General features: G+C 45.2%; 1 protein-coding gene across 1 annotated transcript in view; it reads right to left on the minus strand.

The window, feature by feature from the left end:
• Window positions 1-16,188, minus strand: part of POLD1 (DNA polymerase delta 1, catalytic subunit) — a 105,649-nt gene that overhangs the window by 23,672 nt on the left and 65,789 nt on the right. The window lies entirely within an intron of this gene.

Consider the following 16,188-nt stretch of genomic DNA (forward strand, 5'->3'; position numbering starts at 1 on the left):
GCATTTTGATTAGCAGCTATTTTCTTCTGAACCATGGAGCCACCTACATGATTTCTTGTTAAAAGTACTGAAGAAAAAAAAAAACAAGCAAAAAACAAACAAACCTCAAGTCTTTGGAGACCTTATGCAAATCGAATGAAAGCATCTGGAGAGCAGCTAATGATGTGGTGGTGGGGACTGTGTTTCAAAGTCTTAAGAAGTTGCCGTCTTTGCAACTTTCCCCTTCTGCAAACTCAAATTAGTCTTTACGACCAAAGAGCTGGTCTGGGTTCTATGCTCCTTTTTTTTCCACTGGACTTTCAAATGATCAGAGTTTGGTGTCCAAAGACCTTATGTCAGCATGGAATGTCCTGGTTAAAGGAAACCACTTTCTTCCTAAGCGCTGCCATTTTAAAATTTACATTGCGAAGGCATCCCCCTGTCATTGCCAGGGTTAAATGTGCAGTAGGCTACTTAGAATGTGTTTCCAGGCAGAGCAGAGTAGTCATCAGTCAAGTAATCTCATGCTCCCGATGGGGGATAATTAAATGGAAGTGCTCAGTGAGATACACTCATAGAACTTGACGGATTTCTTTTAACACTAGCAGTTGCATACAGTTCTGCAGTTGCTACACGAGTTGGATCTTTCAATTTCCGTAAAAACTATTAGCATTTCTAATTGCTGAAAATAAGAGATTCTATGCATTAGTAAACAATACACAGCTGCGATAATACATGCACGCCATTTTTGTAAGTCATATAAAAAATTATGTCAGTGTTCTGACCGTTATGAAAGCACAGATGATGTGGAATTATTAAAAATCTTTATTGTACTTGTATTGAATTATTGTACTAACTCCATTTTAACTTTATACTGTGACTTCGTCCTCCATTTTGTCCTCCTAACCTGACTTCTTCAATCCTCCATTTTGTCCTCATGACTTAACTTGTTCATTTTAAAACTACATTACGTGACTGAACTTCTCAACCCAATTAATACAGTAGACAAAGACCGTGTTTCCTTCAAGGACAAGTACCAGGAGGTGCTGGCTACTCCTTAAGACTTGCTGGCTACTCCTTAGAGCTTGTAAGATAGTACAGTTTGAAGGCCACAGAACACAGTAGTAATGAAATGTTCTATTCATAAGAGACCTTGCACCTGGACATAAAGCCTGATATCATTGACCGTGTAAAATGACGCTTAGGACCCCCTTGTCCCCCACCCGTGTCCAGAATAATCCCACCTCTGATGGGTGGGCACGGGACTAACCTCTTAATTTTACGAACCAATAGGTAAGACACTAACCCCGTCACTTAACAATTAATCCAATTGATGATGTTTATTTGCTGATATTCTAATAATCAATGATGACGCAAAATGCCTCTTAAAAGGGCCTGCGCGCCCGCTTTTTCTTCACTTGCCAATAAACTTTCTCGAAGTTATTTTAACCTGAACCTCGTGTGTCAGACTTAATTACTTCAGCGTATATACGCAATTTAATTTTATTGATTTGGACAGGAACAGATAGACTTTGAACATTTTGGTTTACTTTCAAAAAGTACCATAACAACTTGGCGCCCAACGTGGGGCATCGGGCTATGTCCGGCCGGTGAGCCGTCCTAAGGAAGACAAGGGTGGACGGAGGAATCCAGGGGGAAGGAAGGGAGATTGATCACCTCCAGATACACGGTAGAGACTTCTGCAGAGCCACCGGTACGTTCCGGCCCCTTTGATTGACCCGTCCACGTGTCTGTGACTGCTTCCCGGGAGGACATCAAAGACAGGTAATATCTTGCCCGGTGTCTCGTTACTCACTTGTTTACCTGCATTTTAGTCTGTTGCCTGGGTGTGTTTGAATTGTGTTTGAATTGTTTGCCTGTTTCCCCATTTTGAGATAAAGGGGGGGTGGACCTGCAGGGGATTTGCCTGGGGTTCTGTCTTGCTTGTTTTCCCCTTTTTGGGATAAAGGGGGGTGGACCTGAGGGGACTTGCCTGGGTCTTCTGTGTGTCTGTCTATCTGTTTGTATTTTACCCCTTTTGGGATAAAGGGGGGTTGACCCGTGGATGTGTTCCTGGGGGGTCTTCTGTTGCCTGTTTTACCTCTTTTAGGAACCACGGTGCTGTGGTTGTAAGGAAAAAGGGGGGTTGACCCGTGGATGTGTTCCTGGGGGGTCTTCTTTGCCTGTTTACTTCTTTTAGGAGCCTCGTGGCTGTGGCTGTAAGGAAAAAGAAGTTTGTGGAACTGTGGGATCTGTGTAGAATCATAGTTTCCTGTGATCCAAGTTTGTGACACTTTGATAGCCTAGCTAGCTTCACTGTGCGCGTTCGGACTATCCAGCTCTAGTTGAGTTGGGGACGTCCTGACCCGGACCATCCAGCTCTAGTTGAGTTGGGGACGTCCTGACCCGGACCCGTCGGCTCTAGTTGAGCTGAAGGTCCACTGATTATTTAATCGTGGTAGGAGACTTAGCCTTGTGGCAGGGGACTTTGTTTCCTGGGGGAATTCAGGCAGGTATTGCTTGTTTTTCGCATCACGTGGTAGTGAGACTTATAAGTGGGTTTTATAGGGGCACTACGGGAGTGAGGATAGACGTGGCCACATTCTTGTGGACTGCAGAGTAGAGGGAGGCTGGAAAGGATTTCGGACCGGTGTTAGCTGTTATCCTTGGCCGCTGGTAGTGAGACTTATGAAAGTCGTTCTCCGAGCGGGGACACTACGAGGTTGAGAAAGGTGACTTTGGAGTAAGCACATGTAGAAGGAAAGGGATTATTGTTGATTTTATTTGAACTGTAATGCATGCACTGTATTTCAATTGTATTGTTGTCTTGTCTGTTTTATTAGGAGTCTCATGAACTCCTGTGTCTGTCTCTAAGGATTTTTCCTTGCCTTTCATCTTTTCTAAACTTCCTATATTATTATACTATCCACTCCCATTTCTCTTGAAAGAGAAGTGATTGGTCACACACTTCTCACCTCGCTCCAATCCGTGTCTACCACCCCGGGTAGGCGGATTCAGTGACTAGTCTACGTTTTGGGAAGACGCACCTGAGAAAGTCCCACGATTCTCGGGTGGCAGTCGAGCATTGTAGACGTTCTTGTTCAGTTTTCCTTCTCTCTCCCTATATCTAGGACGCTGGTATAGGGGTAAAGGGATTATGGGACAGGATTTAAGCAAGCCCAGTAAGGGCTGGTTAGCATGTGATTTAGTCGAAGACAGAGAGGGTGAGGAAATGGTTAAAGGTGTTGAAAAGATTGCAAAAGTATGTAGAATTGCTGTACCGACATGTGGAAGATTGCAACCAGAAAGTTGGCGTAGGTTACTGACAGAAAAGAAAGGCAAACTTACAGATAATGGTTTATTAAAGACTGCTGAAGCATGGTATAGAGTAGCGAAGGCTATTCAGCTAGAAGGTTGGGTTGAGGAAGAGATAAATCACAAAGGTGTGAAATTGTTTGTGTATCATAATAATTGTGTTGCTGGGGTCTATCCTCAGCCAGCGCCCAAAACCGGCGCCCAGGGAATGTCTATCCCCAAGGTTCAGTCAGCAATTAGTGATAGCCAGCTGACTATGTTCCCCACTCCCAATACCCATCCCATCACCTCCCCTGTCTGCCCGGTCTTGAATTCTGATGGATCTTTCTTTTCCCCTGCCCCATCTTTAACATTCCCATCATCCTCATCCATCCCTACGCTACCTGCTATACCTTCCCCTAACATTTCATCTGCCATTCCTGCCCTACACTCTCTCTCTGTTCATGACCCCCTCCTCTCTTCTTCCACCCAACTAACCACCTCCTCCGCCCTTGCCCCGGCTCCTCCCTCTACACCCACCCCTACCAATCCCTCTCCGTTCCCTCCCATCTCCACCCCAGCTCAATACCCCACCTCCTTCCCCTCCCCAGCCTGGCCCTACCCCTTCCCATATCCCATGGCCCTGCCCTATCCCGGATATCCACTCTCCACTCCCCAAGCCACGCCCCAGGTTCCGGTCATGCCCAGTCCGGCACAGTCTGCCCCGGATGTGCCCTCTTCCAACATGGCCGCCACTCCTTCCCTTAACCCTAATGTAGTACCTTCTCCGGCCACCAATATGGCGGCCCCCAGTTCGGCCCTGATGCCGGTAATTCCCGGTGACTACCTATCCCCAGGTTATGACTCGCTAGCCACCCCTGCATCTGGGGCTCGTTCCCAACCACCGATCCTTTCACCTCATTCAGGCCCTGCACCACGCAAAAGAGCCAATATCATAGAATTCGATGATGACGAGATGGACAGGGTGTCCCATGTCTCATCGGAGCTTGCCGCGGGAGCCCCAACTCATCGTTCTATCGATGACCCCTTTGGCCACAAGGGTCGGGGAGAACAGGCCCCTCCTAAATATGTTGCTTTCAATCCCACTCAAGCTAGTGCTCTAATGAAATCACTCCCTGACCCAGAAAAACAGCCTATGCCCTTCTACCGAGGGATAGTTCAAATTCAAATGACTTATTCCGCAGCATGGCGTGATCTACTGAGCATTTGTGCTATAAAAGCAGGGGATGCATATTGGCCAAGCATGGCCCGACACCTCAGTACAGATCTGCTCAGCAGTGATGTTGATTACCCCTCTGGAGTAACTTTTTGCACCCAATTAAGAGAATGGGCTAAGGACAAACTTGCGGATCAGGCTGCTGGCCTTACTGATGTTATTCAAGATAAAGGAGAATCAGTGGAAAGGTTTCATGCAAGACTGTATCAAATGTTCACAGATTTGGGGTTTGATCTTACAGATAAGATTCATTCACAAATGCTGTCAGGTGCGTTTGTCCAAGGTGTTAAAGACTCTATACGCAAGGGAATCATTGCTGCACGTCCTGAATACAAGGTTGTTCCTTTGGATACCCTGCTTTTAGTTGCTAGAGGTCTGGAATCTGTTCAGACCCCAAGAAGACCCAATCCAGCTCCACTCATGGTGGCCCGCGCTACCCCCATCACCTCTGGCACCAAGGGTGCCAAGCTAGAGGATGTAACTTGTTTTAATTGTGGGGCTCAGGGACACTACAGAAGTGATTGTCCGGAACCTAAAAAGGAACCTGGGGCACCCAGAAAGTTCTCTAAATCTGCCCCAGGCCCCAAGACCGAGAAAAAGATTCCAATTATTGAAGAACCAGATGATTAGGAAACTGGCAAGCCTGTGTCTGTAATCCCTGTAATGGCAGCGTCTACAGGGGATAAGGGAGGGCCACTTGCCACAGTGACTTTGCCCATTGAAGACCATCCTACTACATTTCTAGTTGACACAGGTGCAGCCCGTAGTGTTCTACGAGAACAAGACCTGCCAGACCCATCCTTCCTGTCCAGTATTGATGTCTCTTGTGTTGGAGTGGATGGCCAGCCAAGACGTAGCCCTTTAACAACTCCACTACGAGTTGGCTCTAGCCTGCTTGCTCGCTTTGTAGTATCCTCCACATGCCCCATTAACCTGTTAGGTGCTGATGTTCTCTCACGCCTGCAAGCATCCATCACCTTTACCCCGGATGGGCAGGTAGAAATGTTTACACCTCTGTCTGTATCAGACACTTCAGCCCTATGCTCTTTGCCTCTGATGCTGCATATAGAAAAGCCCCGTGAGGAGGCAGCAGAATTAAGGTCCAATTTCCCAGAGGAATTAAAAACACAGGTGCCCGCTAAGTTATGGTCCTCAGGCCCAGAGGACATAGGTCACCTAAATGTTCCCCCTGTGGTGGTAAAGCTTATTTCAGGAGCTAAGTTACCAAGAAAACCACAATATCCATTAAAACCAGCACAGTCTGCTGCAATTTCTGTCCACATCAAGGCACTCTTGGGGAAGGGTGCCCTTGTCAAATGTAAATCTGAATGCAACACCCCGTTATTTCCTGTGAAAAAGAAAACTCCAAAGGGTGAGCCAGAGAAGTACAGGATGGTTCAGGATCTCCGTGCTGTTAATGAAGCTACCGTCCTAGACACCCCTCTTGTACCAAATCCTCATACTCTGCTCTCCGGAGTCCCACCATCTGCAAAATTCTTCACAGTTATTGACCTGGCCAATGCCTTTTTCAGTGTCCCACTGGACCCATCCTGTCAATACCTGTTTGCTTTCACTCATGAAATGCAACAGTATACCTGGACTGTCATGCCCCAAGGGGCACAAAATTCTCCAAGTCAATTTGCTAAGGCCATGGGCACCATCCTTGACCCATGGCAAGCTGAGCACCCAGAAGTTGTCCTACTTCAGTATGTGGATGATCTACTGCTGTGTGGAGATGATATTCCCACTACTGAAAGGTGTTCAATCAGTCTTCTTTCCTATTTGGCAGAACAGGGATGCAAAGCTTCACTCATCAAGCTACAATTCTGTCAATCTTCAGTGATCTTCCTTGGACATTGCCTATCTCAAGGTACCAGACATCTTACTCGGGACCGGGTAAGAGCTGTTCTGGACATTCCACCTCCGAGGACTTCAAAGTCTCTTCATGCCTTCCTAGGCCTCATTTCCTACTGCAGAGCATGGATCCCAGAAGCCTCTCTGCTTATGCAACCTCTCTATGACGCTCTTAAGTCTGACCCGTTTTGTCTGACCAATGACGCCCTGGACAATTTCGATGCTTTAAAACGTGCCATTGCTTCAGCTCCTGCCTTGGGCCTACCTGACTACTCCAAACCTTTCAAATTATTCGTCTCTGAAAGACAAGGCCATGCTACAGGAGTCCTCACCCAAACTAATGACTCAAGAGGCCGCCAGAGGCCTATTGGATATTTCTCATGTCAACTGGACATTGTGGCCAGAGGGACTCCTTCCTGTCTCAGGGCTGTTTTTGCTGCGAGAGAACTCATAGAAAGAACCTCAGACCTGGTCCTTGGCCACCCTCTGGTTGTTTTGGCCCCTCATGACATTTCTGCCATCATCAACCAAGTCCAGCTCAAGCACGTGTCTCCAGCCAGACATCTGCGCTTACAGTGTCATCTTCTTTTGCCTGACAACATTTCCATACAAAGATGTCAAGTGCTTAATCCGTCCACTCTTCTTCCACTCCCTGAGGGGGGTATCTATTATGGATTTATCACGGATGAAACCTACATTCACCTGCTCTGTGGATGTATCAAGAAAGTCATGCATCCACATTTGACATTTTATGAAGGCGAAAAACCTCTCTGTGAAGGCCCAGATCACGCCTTCTGCACCATGTGGTACAAACCGAACATTACTCCTGAACCTTGCTATGAAGATGAGCTTTACCACCGGACCGATGTAAAGCTCACTGCACAAGACTTCTATTGTGACTCTGAAGGCAATAGCATGGTCTTGATCCAGCTACCTCAACAACTTAACTACCTTTACCGTCATTGGGATACTGCTATCCCACATATTCCTGTTACCAAGTTGAAGACAAGGTCATGGAATGATCTTGGGCCCATGGCAAAACTATGGGCCACCATGAACGAAGAACAGCTACAGGAAAATGATATTGTCAAATACCCAACAACTGACCTTCTAGAAGCATGGCCACGCCATTTCCTGGAAAAGGAATTCCAAGATCTGGTCATAAAGAATGATTATGACCCAGAAACACCTCATGACTGTTTTGAACAGATGAAAATGGAAACAGTGCACTTACCAACTGTGCATGAGAACCCATTACCAGATCCGGATTTTACCCTGTTTGTGGACGGATCGAGATATGCCGATGAAGGTGGAACATATCACACAGGATATGCCGTAACCACAACAGATGAAGTCATTAAATCATCATCCTTACCGCCAGCAATGTCTGCGCAAGAAGCTGAATTACAGGCTCTGACTTCAGCATGCAAAATTTCCGAAGGAAAACGTGCCAACATCTATACAGATTCAAGATATGCCCTGGGTGTGGCACATGACTTCGGCCTAATTTGGAAGACTAGAGGATTTCTTACCACCGCCGGTACACCAGTCAAACACAGCACTGCGATCAAGGAGCTAATGGATGCCCTCCTACTCCCCAAAGAAGTGGCCGTTTTGAAAGTTAAGGCCCATGGGAAATTGGATACAGATGAAGCAAAGGGCAACCATTTGGCTGATCAAGCTGCTAAGTTAGCGGCCAGGGATCTGCAGGAAGTGGATGAAGAAGTGTCCGGACAAGAAGAAGAAGAAGAAGTCCCTATTTTTGCTTTGCAAACTCTTCCTACTGATTTGCGAATTTTACAAGAACAACAAGCTGCAGTCACTCCTGAGGAAATCCAGAAATGGAAAAAGAAAGGAGCTGTCCAAAAGGACGGAATATATTACAACAACTTCAAATTTTGTCTTCCCAGAAATTTATACCCAGCAGTGGTCCAATGGGCACATGGGCCTGCACACCTGTCAAAAGAACTGATGGCCGCCCTCATACAGAAGTATTATGAAGCACCCGGAATCACAACATTGATAAGCAACTTCTGCAAAGCCTGTGTTATTTGTGCAAAATGCAACCCGGGAAGACCAGTCAAGGTGCCTGCAAAGAACCTGGCAAAGCCCATGTACCCCTTCCAACGAATTCAAATTGACCACATCCAAATGCCCAAGAGTGGGCCCCATGAATATGCACTAGTAATAGTGGACATGTTCTCAGGCTGGCCAGAAGCCTACCCAGTGGCCAATATCACTGCAAAGACAACCGCAAAGCGCCTAATTACAGATATTGTATGCAGATTCGGACTCCCAGAAGTCATTGAGAGTGATCAAGGCCCAGCCTTTACAGCAACTGTGACTAAAGAAATTTGGACTGCTCTAGGGGTGACTCTAGCCTTCCATACCCCTTACCACCCACAAAGTAGTGGTAAAGTGGAGCGCATGAATGGCACTCTAAAAACCAGAATGTTAAAAATGTCACAAGAAACAAAGATGCCCTGGCCAGAAAGCCTACCAATAGCTCTATTCAGTGTTAGGCACACACCTAGAGGGAAGCATTCACTGTCCCCATATGAGGTTCTATTTGGGACAGCACCCAGACTAGGTTGTTATTATCCGCAGCAGTTGCAACTCCAATCAGATGTTTTAGTAGACTATGTAACTGAACTTGCAAATGTCCTAAACAAAATACATGCCCAAGTTTTCTCTTCAATTCCAGATCCCGAATTGGATACAGGTTCCCATAACCTACTCCCCGGAGATTGGGTCCTGGTTAAGAAGTTTGTGCGGAAAAATACCCTAGAACCGAGATTTGACGGTCCATTCCAAGTTCTCCTGATTACCGCAACCTCCGTCAAATTGGCCGGTAGGCCAAATTGGATCCACGCTTCCCACTGCAAGAAATCTCCTGCCCCAGAGGAGGTGAATATCGCACAAACATGTATCTCTGGTACATCTTCCCCTTAATTAGCCTTATGAAGGCCCAGCAAGTAGCCATTACCAAAGACATTAGTGGGTACACCTTCTGGTATAATTCATCATGCACCCAGGTGGCTACTTATACCTTTGACTACTGTGATATTGTAGAATGCCCATTTCCCACACCACAAATCCAGAGCATCTATAGAGATATCCCTCATTCGAAAGACCCATATGTTTGTGTAGTTGACAAGCAATGGGGGCACAATTGTGACCATTGGGGGGCGGCGGGGTGGAATGCCGGGCCTGCCTGGGGTTACAAACCAAAAAGTGCCATAGCTAAAGTAGATGATCGTGGTAGATCGCTTCTCCAGAGAATGACTTTGAGAAAGCCTGGGGGGAGCACACCAATGAAATTAATCCTTAACATTGAGCACCCAAGCCCAACAGATGCAGACCAGTATGTGATGGGAATGTACTGGAAAAGGGGTTCCTACCAGAAATTAGGGCATTTCTACCTCAAAGATATGTGCAACTCTTCTGAGTGGCAAGGGGCCACCCATATGGTCCCTAACCCATTAAAACCCCATATCCAGACCTTTCAGGATATGATGGCCATTGCTAACCCCACTTTTGAAGATACCATGGCCGCTGAAACAGGTTTTAATGATGTAAATTTATGGTTAGAATGGATGAAATATAATGCTAATAAGCATAATAGAACCGCATGTTATGTGTGTGGAGGTGCCCGGCCTCACCTGGGTACCGTACCTTTAATCCTACCCGTAGATATAGAAGAATGTGTTTTAAGCCTTTTTGCCTATCACTATAATTTTAACAGGTCCATATGTATTGCATGGACAAAGGAGTATCCTCTTCTAGCCAAAGACGTCAAACCCCCTGATGGTATTACCGTATATAAAGGTAATTACACTTGCTATGCCATGTACGATGGTATTGGTAAATTTGTAGGTAACTTTTCCAAAGGCTATTGTGCTACATACAGAACTGTCCCTGTACGTTTGCTGCAACATCACACTAGGTCACTAGGGGACATTTATTGGTTGTGTGGGGATTTACAGCTAAGATCCAGAATGGACACAGAATGGTGGGGAGAGTGTACTTTGACTAAGGCCATTATGCCTATACATATTATTTCTGACACACACCTCAACACCCATGAGTTCAGCCACACTAAGGTTAAACGTGACGCCCCAGTGAAAGGAAGTTTTGATCCTCATGTATACATTGACGCCATTGGAGTGCCCAGGGGGGTGCCCAATGAGTTTAAAGCAAGAGATGAGGTTGCTGCAGGATTTGAATCAATTTTTACCATAGTTACCGCAAACAAGAATCTAAATTGGATAAATTACATTTATTATAATCAACAGCGTTTTGTCAATTACACCAGAGACGCCCTCCAGGGGTTGGCCGAACAGTTGCAGGCCACATCCCAAATGACTTTCCAGAATAGAATGGCCCTAGATATGATCTTAGCCGAAAAAGGAGGGGTTTGTAAGATTTTGCCCGACACTATGACATGTTGTACCTACATCCCAGAAAACACAGGCCCTAATGGTAAAGTCACACTAGCTATAGAAAAATTAAATGACCTGTCTGAAGAGTTAAAAAGGAATTCGGGGATAAAAGATCCCTGGGAAAGATGGTTTGGTTGGATGACAGGATGGCAAAAGGCTTTAATACAGATTGGTATGGCTATACTAATTTTTCTTTTTATTTTTGCTCTTCTCTTTTGTTGTGTCCTCCCATGTCTGAGAAAATCCCTCATGAAGACTGTTGACCAAGCAGCACCCACTTTGACCCATCTCGAAGTTGATGACCAAGAATTCCAAGACATCAACTCACCCTGTCTGCCGCTGCAAACATTCCCTTTTGTTGATAAAGTGCAGGAATTCTAGGAAGGGACTAGCTCAGGGACAGCATCTGTCAGTGAATGGTAAAGGCCCCATGTGGAGAAGTGGTGGGTTAGCTGCCATGGGATACCCTTGGGTGTGAAGCGTTCGAGAGCCATACTGACGGATGGTTAGCCTATTAGGGTCAGATCTAGGGACAGCCTTGCACTTTGCATTAACACCTAGCTAGCGGCCACGGGGTTTTTTTGTGCCTTTGGGTTAACACGTCTTCTGATACTAATATAATAAAGTTTTATCTCTTAGAATCTAACATTTCATAGGGGGGACTGATGTGGAATTATTAAAAATCTTTATTGTACTTGTATTGAATTATTGTACTAACTCCATTTTAACTTTATACTGTGACTTCGTCCTCCATTTTGTCCTCCTAACCTGACTTCTTCAATCCTCCATTTTGTCCTCATGACTTAACTTGTTCATTTTAAAACTACATTACGTGACTGAACTTCTCAACCCAATTAATACAGTAGACAAAGACCGTGTTTCCTTCAAGGACAAGTACCAGGAGGTGCTGGCTACTCCTTAAGACTTGCTGGCTACTCCTTAGAGCTTGTAAGATAGTACAGTTTGAAGGCCACAGAACACAGTAGTAATGAAATGTTCTATTCATAAGAGACCTTGCACCTGGACATAAAGCCTGATATCATTGACCGTGTAAAATGACGCTTAGGACCCCCTTGTCCCCCACCCGTGTCCAGAATAATCCCACCTCTGATGGGTGGGCACGGGACTAACCTCTTAATTTTACGAACCAATAGGTAAGACACTAACCCCGTCACTTAACAATTAATCCAATTGATGATGTTTATTTGCTGATATTCTAATAATCAATGATGACGCAAAATGCCTCTTAAAAGGGCCTGCGCGCCCGCTTTTTCTTCACTTGCCAATAAACTTTCTCGAAGTTATTTTAACCTGAACCTCGTGTGTCAGACTTAATTACTTCAGCGTATATACGCAATTTAATTTTATTGATTTGGACAGGAACAGATAGACTTTGAACATTTTGGTTTACTTTCAAAAAGTACCATAACACAGATATTGGATTACGTTTCCATTTCTACAAAAACGTTATCTTCATTTTCGATTGGGTGTTTTTCCTTGTGTATGTAATGGATATAAATACATTTTCACATACTTTTTCTGCAGCCTGCTTAGTTTAACCCCTTAAGGACCAATCTTCTGGAATAAAAGGGAATCATGAAATGTCAGACGTGTCATGTGTCCTTAAGGGGTTAAATGAAAACCGTCATTTATCAGGATTTTTTTAAATTGTGGTTTTTGTGAGGTCTGAAAATTACAATCCATTGCAGAAACCCACACTGTATTTATGTTGGTCCTGAAACGGAGCGCCTCCATTTTGCTTCTTGTCAAGTCTAGTTATAAGTTCAGTCCTTTGTTCAGTATAGAGAAAGGAGAAGAAGTGGTGTATGGACTAAAACCTATTGTGATGTCTATTGTCAATCCTCTAAAAGCACGGCCTAAGCACCATAACCACCACAGCATGTATGTTATAGTGCGAGAAGCCTCCTGGTTGCCGGCCTAGTGTCAATAGTCAATCTGTTTTTAAACGGTTAGATAGTTACTTGGGTTCTCAATTAGCACAAAGCCTGGCCAATCTTCTGTTTTAGAAATATCTGTGAAGTTCCTATTCTATTTCAGCAGCAATTTGTGTCCAAATACTGACAATTCGGTGTGACGCCACATTCAAATGGAGTGTAAGTCAAACATATTAAATCTGTATTCGTATCCAGTAAGCCCTTAAAGGTATGGGCCATGCAATATTCAAAACGTCGCTTCTGGGTGACATCTCTATGGCCTGTAATAGGCTATATCTACAAAATCATGATGATCCAGATGATGTACGATAATATATGAAACAGGAAGTACTTGAAGCTTTACAAGGAAGCCAATAAGCATCCACCATTAACAGCTGAAATTATTGAACAATCACTGAATCCCTTATATAAACTGAAGCTGCACTCAAGAACAGCACACTTTTGAAGCCTTATGGTGAAACGCACTTAGTGTGATTTATTTATTTTTTTTTTTTTAATTCTTTATTTTTGTTGCACAAAGAATATACAGGGTAGGACTGTCTCGCCACGACAGCGGAGCAGTCCTGCATTTGCAGACATGTTATGACAATATCACATCATTGACAGTATGTGCATAAAATTTTATATTTTGAAGGTAAAATAATACAATAATAACAACCTGGTAAGTCTTGTAGGCTAGTAACTGCTGTAGATGTTTGGCTGCTGAGTATGTCTGTGGTAAGAGCGTCCCTTGACTCGCCGCCTGGGCAAGAAGTAGGTATGTGTGGTGCTATACGTGGAACAGACAGGAAGTGGCGGCGCTCTTACAGAATTGACGGGCTCATAAGTCGTACTTGTCTCTGGGTTTTATTTTAAGGAGCCCAAAGGGTAATGTTAAGTGTGCTAGTGGTTCTTGGGCAGAGTCGTGGGGGGCAGGTGCCTTCTCCCGTGAGATATAAAGTGGGGTGGCCGATGGAACATTGGTGCGCCCTGGGATGTGGGGGGTTCTCTGTTGGGAATTAAGACATCGCTGGGGAGGGACGCATTCCTGGCGGCCGGTCTCTGGCTCTGCGTTTCTGTGTGGGGAGAGTGTAAGAGGGTAGTGCTCAGTGTCTTTGAAGCCTGGGGGAGGGGTGGGAATGTAGTCGGTCTGACTGTCCTTATGGACTAATGTTGTATCAGCTGCACTGTATATAGACTATATAACGTTGGCTAACATGCCAAAAAACAAAAAAAAACAAAAACAGAACAAACCCACACTTAAATTGTACATATTAACTGCTGTAATAGTGATTGCCAGTCCCTCGGCATACTCCCTTGTGGGAGAGTTTAGGTATGTCCAGGCCCTCCTGTGGTGTCTCAGCCTGTGTCAGCTTCACTGCGAGGTACGAAGGGGGTTATGTTGGGCACATCCCAGGAGTGTCCAGGGGTAGGAGGTTTCTTCTTGAGGCCGTTTAGTCCCAGACTGCGGAGGAAAGAGTCGGCATCAGCTGCTGACGTGAGTCGGCGGGTGGTTTCACCCTGGGTGGCAACTAGTGTGTGAGATGGGCCCCATCTGTAGTGGACGCCTGCTTCTCGTAGGGTCTTGGTGACCTGGTTGACTGAGCGTCTCCACTCCAGTGTTGCCTTGCAGAGGTCCTGTAGGAAGGTGAGTTGGCAGTCTTCAAATAAGAGCGGGCATTTGTTCCTGGCTGCTTCCATTACGGTTTGCTTATCTCGGAGGTGCTGGAGTTGGATGAGGACATCGCGGGGTGTGTCCGCCGGTGCCCTTGGGGACTTTGGGAGTCTGTGTATTCCGTCCACTTGCATGATCTTTGCCTGCTTAGGGGTCAGAATCTCAGAAAAAAGGCGCCGAACAAAGTGGGGTAGCTCCTTGTCATGCACCGTTTCTGTTATGCCTCTGACTTTGATGTTGGAACGTCTCCTAGCGTCGTCCATTGCATCTACTCTGGCCTGCAGAGTCTGATGTGAGCCTTGGAGTTGCCGTATTTGTTCTGATGCACCTGTTTGTTGTTGTGCTATGGCGGAGATGTCCTCCTCTGTTGCCTTAACCCGGTCTGTCACGGCTGTGACCTCCTCGCGAAGCAGCGCTATGTCTGTGCAGAACCAGGTACGCAGGTGTTTCAGGAGGCCCAGGATGTCTCCCTTGGTTGCAGGGTCCCCAAGGTCACCTACTTGTATGGTCGTGAATGGGTCATCCGCTTCGGGGATGGCGTCTGGGGAATCCAGTGAGTCCTCTTCCGAGGATAGGCCTTCTGAGACAGGCGTCGCCGCCATTTTGGGTTTAGGCCGCGCCAGAAATATGTCCCCTATTCGTCGTGTGCCCTCGTCGGAGTGGGCTTTTAGTTTCTTGTTTCGTTTTCCCATAGTGTGGAGCCAGTGGGTTGGAAAGATTTTGGTAGGGCACCGCAGATTTTTGGAGTAATTGTCGAGTTTTGCCGATTTTGGCCCGGAGCACTGCAGACATGCGACTGCACTCCGTGGATGCTAGGCTCCGCCCCGACTTAGTGTGATTTTATAGCTTTATTTCATATTGTTTATTGCTGCTAATTTGCTTTTATACGATTTTATTTATTTGTAATAAAAAATAAAATTTAAAAAAAAGTTGAATCCTTTTAAATGTTCCTTTATTTTGCATTTAGTTTGGATTTTACTATACATCTTGGCAGCTTCCTAATCCCACATACCCCAGGTGGGGATTATACCACCAATGCTACATACCATCCAGAGCAGGTTTATTTATCATTACTGCAAAATATACCCTGAGATGGGGATTGTACCATCCACGATGAATACAGCAGAGTTCTTAGTAGCTCTATAAAGTGTGAGTGTGCCTTTATTATATGCCCGTTACATAGTTATTTTTGAACATTTTTACACTATTCTTTTTTGTTTTCTGATTCCCAAGATACTTGGCACTAAATAAAATAATGTATATGTGTGATATATATATATATTTTCACTTGTAAGGGATATATACTATATTTACCTAGGCACGGTTTATGAATTGTCTTGTTTCTCTTATACAGTTTGTCACACGGTTGTGGGAATTCCTTGTTTAGATTCACTGCTGCCTTACCCATGCACCTAATCTTCTATAAGCTTTACGGTGTGTCCAGCTTTGAATGGAATTCATTGGCTGAGAAGTGTCAGCTCATCCAAAGGAGGACAGATTTATTTGAAGGAACTTCTGCTTTATTGCTAAGAAGAGGGACTGGACTGCAGGCACCCAGACCCAGTATTGAACGATTCAAAATAAGTTGGAAGCTTAAAGAAACATATCAAGTCAGGAGTACCCTGGGTCCTTTGTTGGGAAAGTACCGTATATACTCGAGTATAAGCCGAGTTTTTCAGCCCATTTTTTGGGCTGAAAAACCCCAACTCGGCTTATACTCGAGTCAAGGTCTGTATTATGGCAATTTGCATTGCCATAATACAGACTGGGGGA

The sequence above is a fragment of the Pelobates fuscus genome, chromosome 11, assembly GCF_036172605.1.
Source record: "Pelobates fuscus isolate aPelFus1 chromosome 11, aPelFus1.pri, whole genome shotgun sequence".
In the NCBI taxonomy this organism is placed as follows: Eukaryota; Metazoa; Chordata; class Amphibia; order Anura; family Pelobatidae; genus Pelobates; species Pelobates fuscus.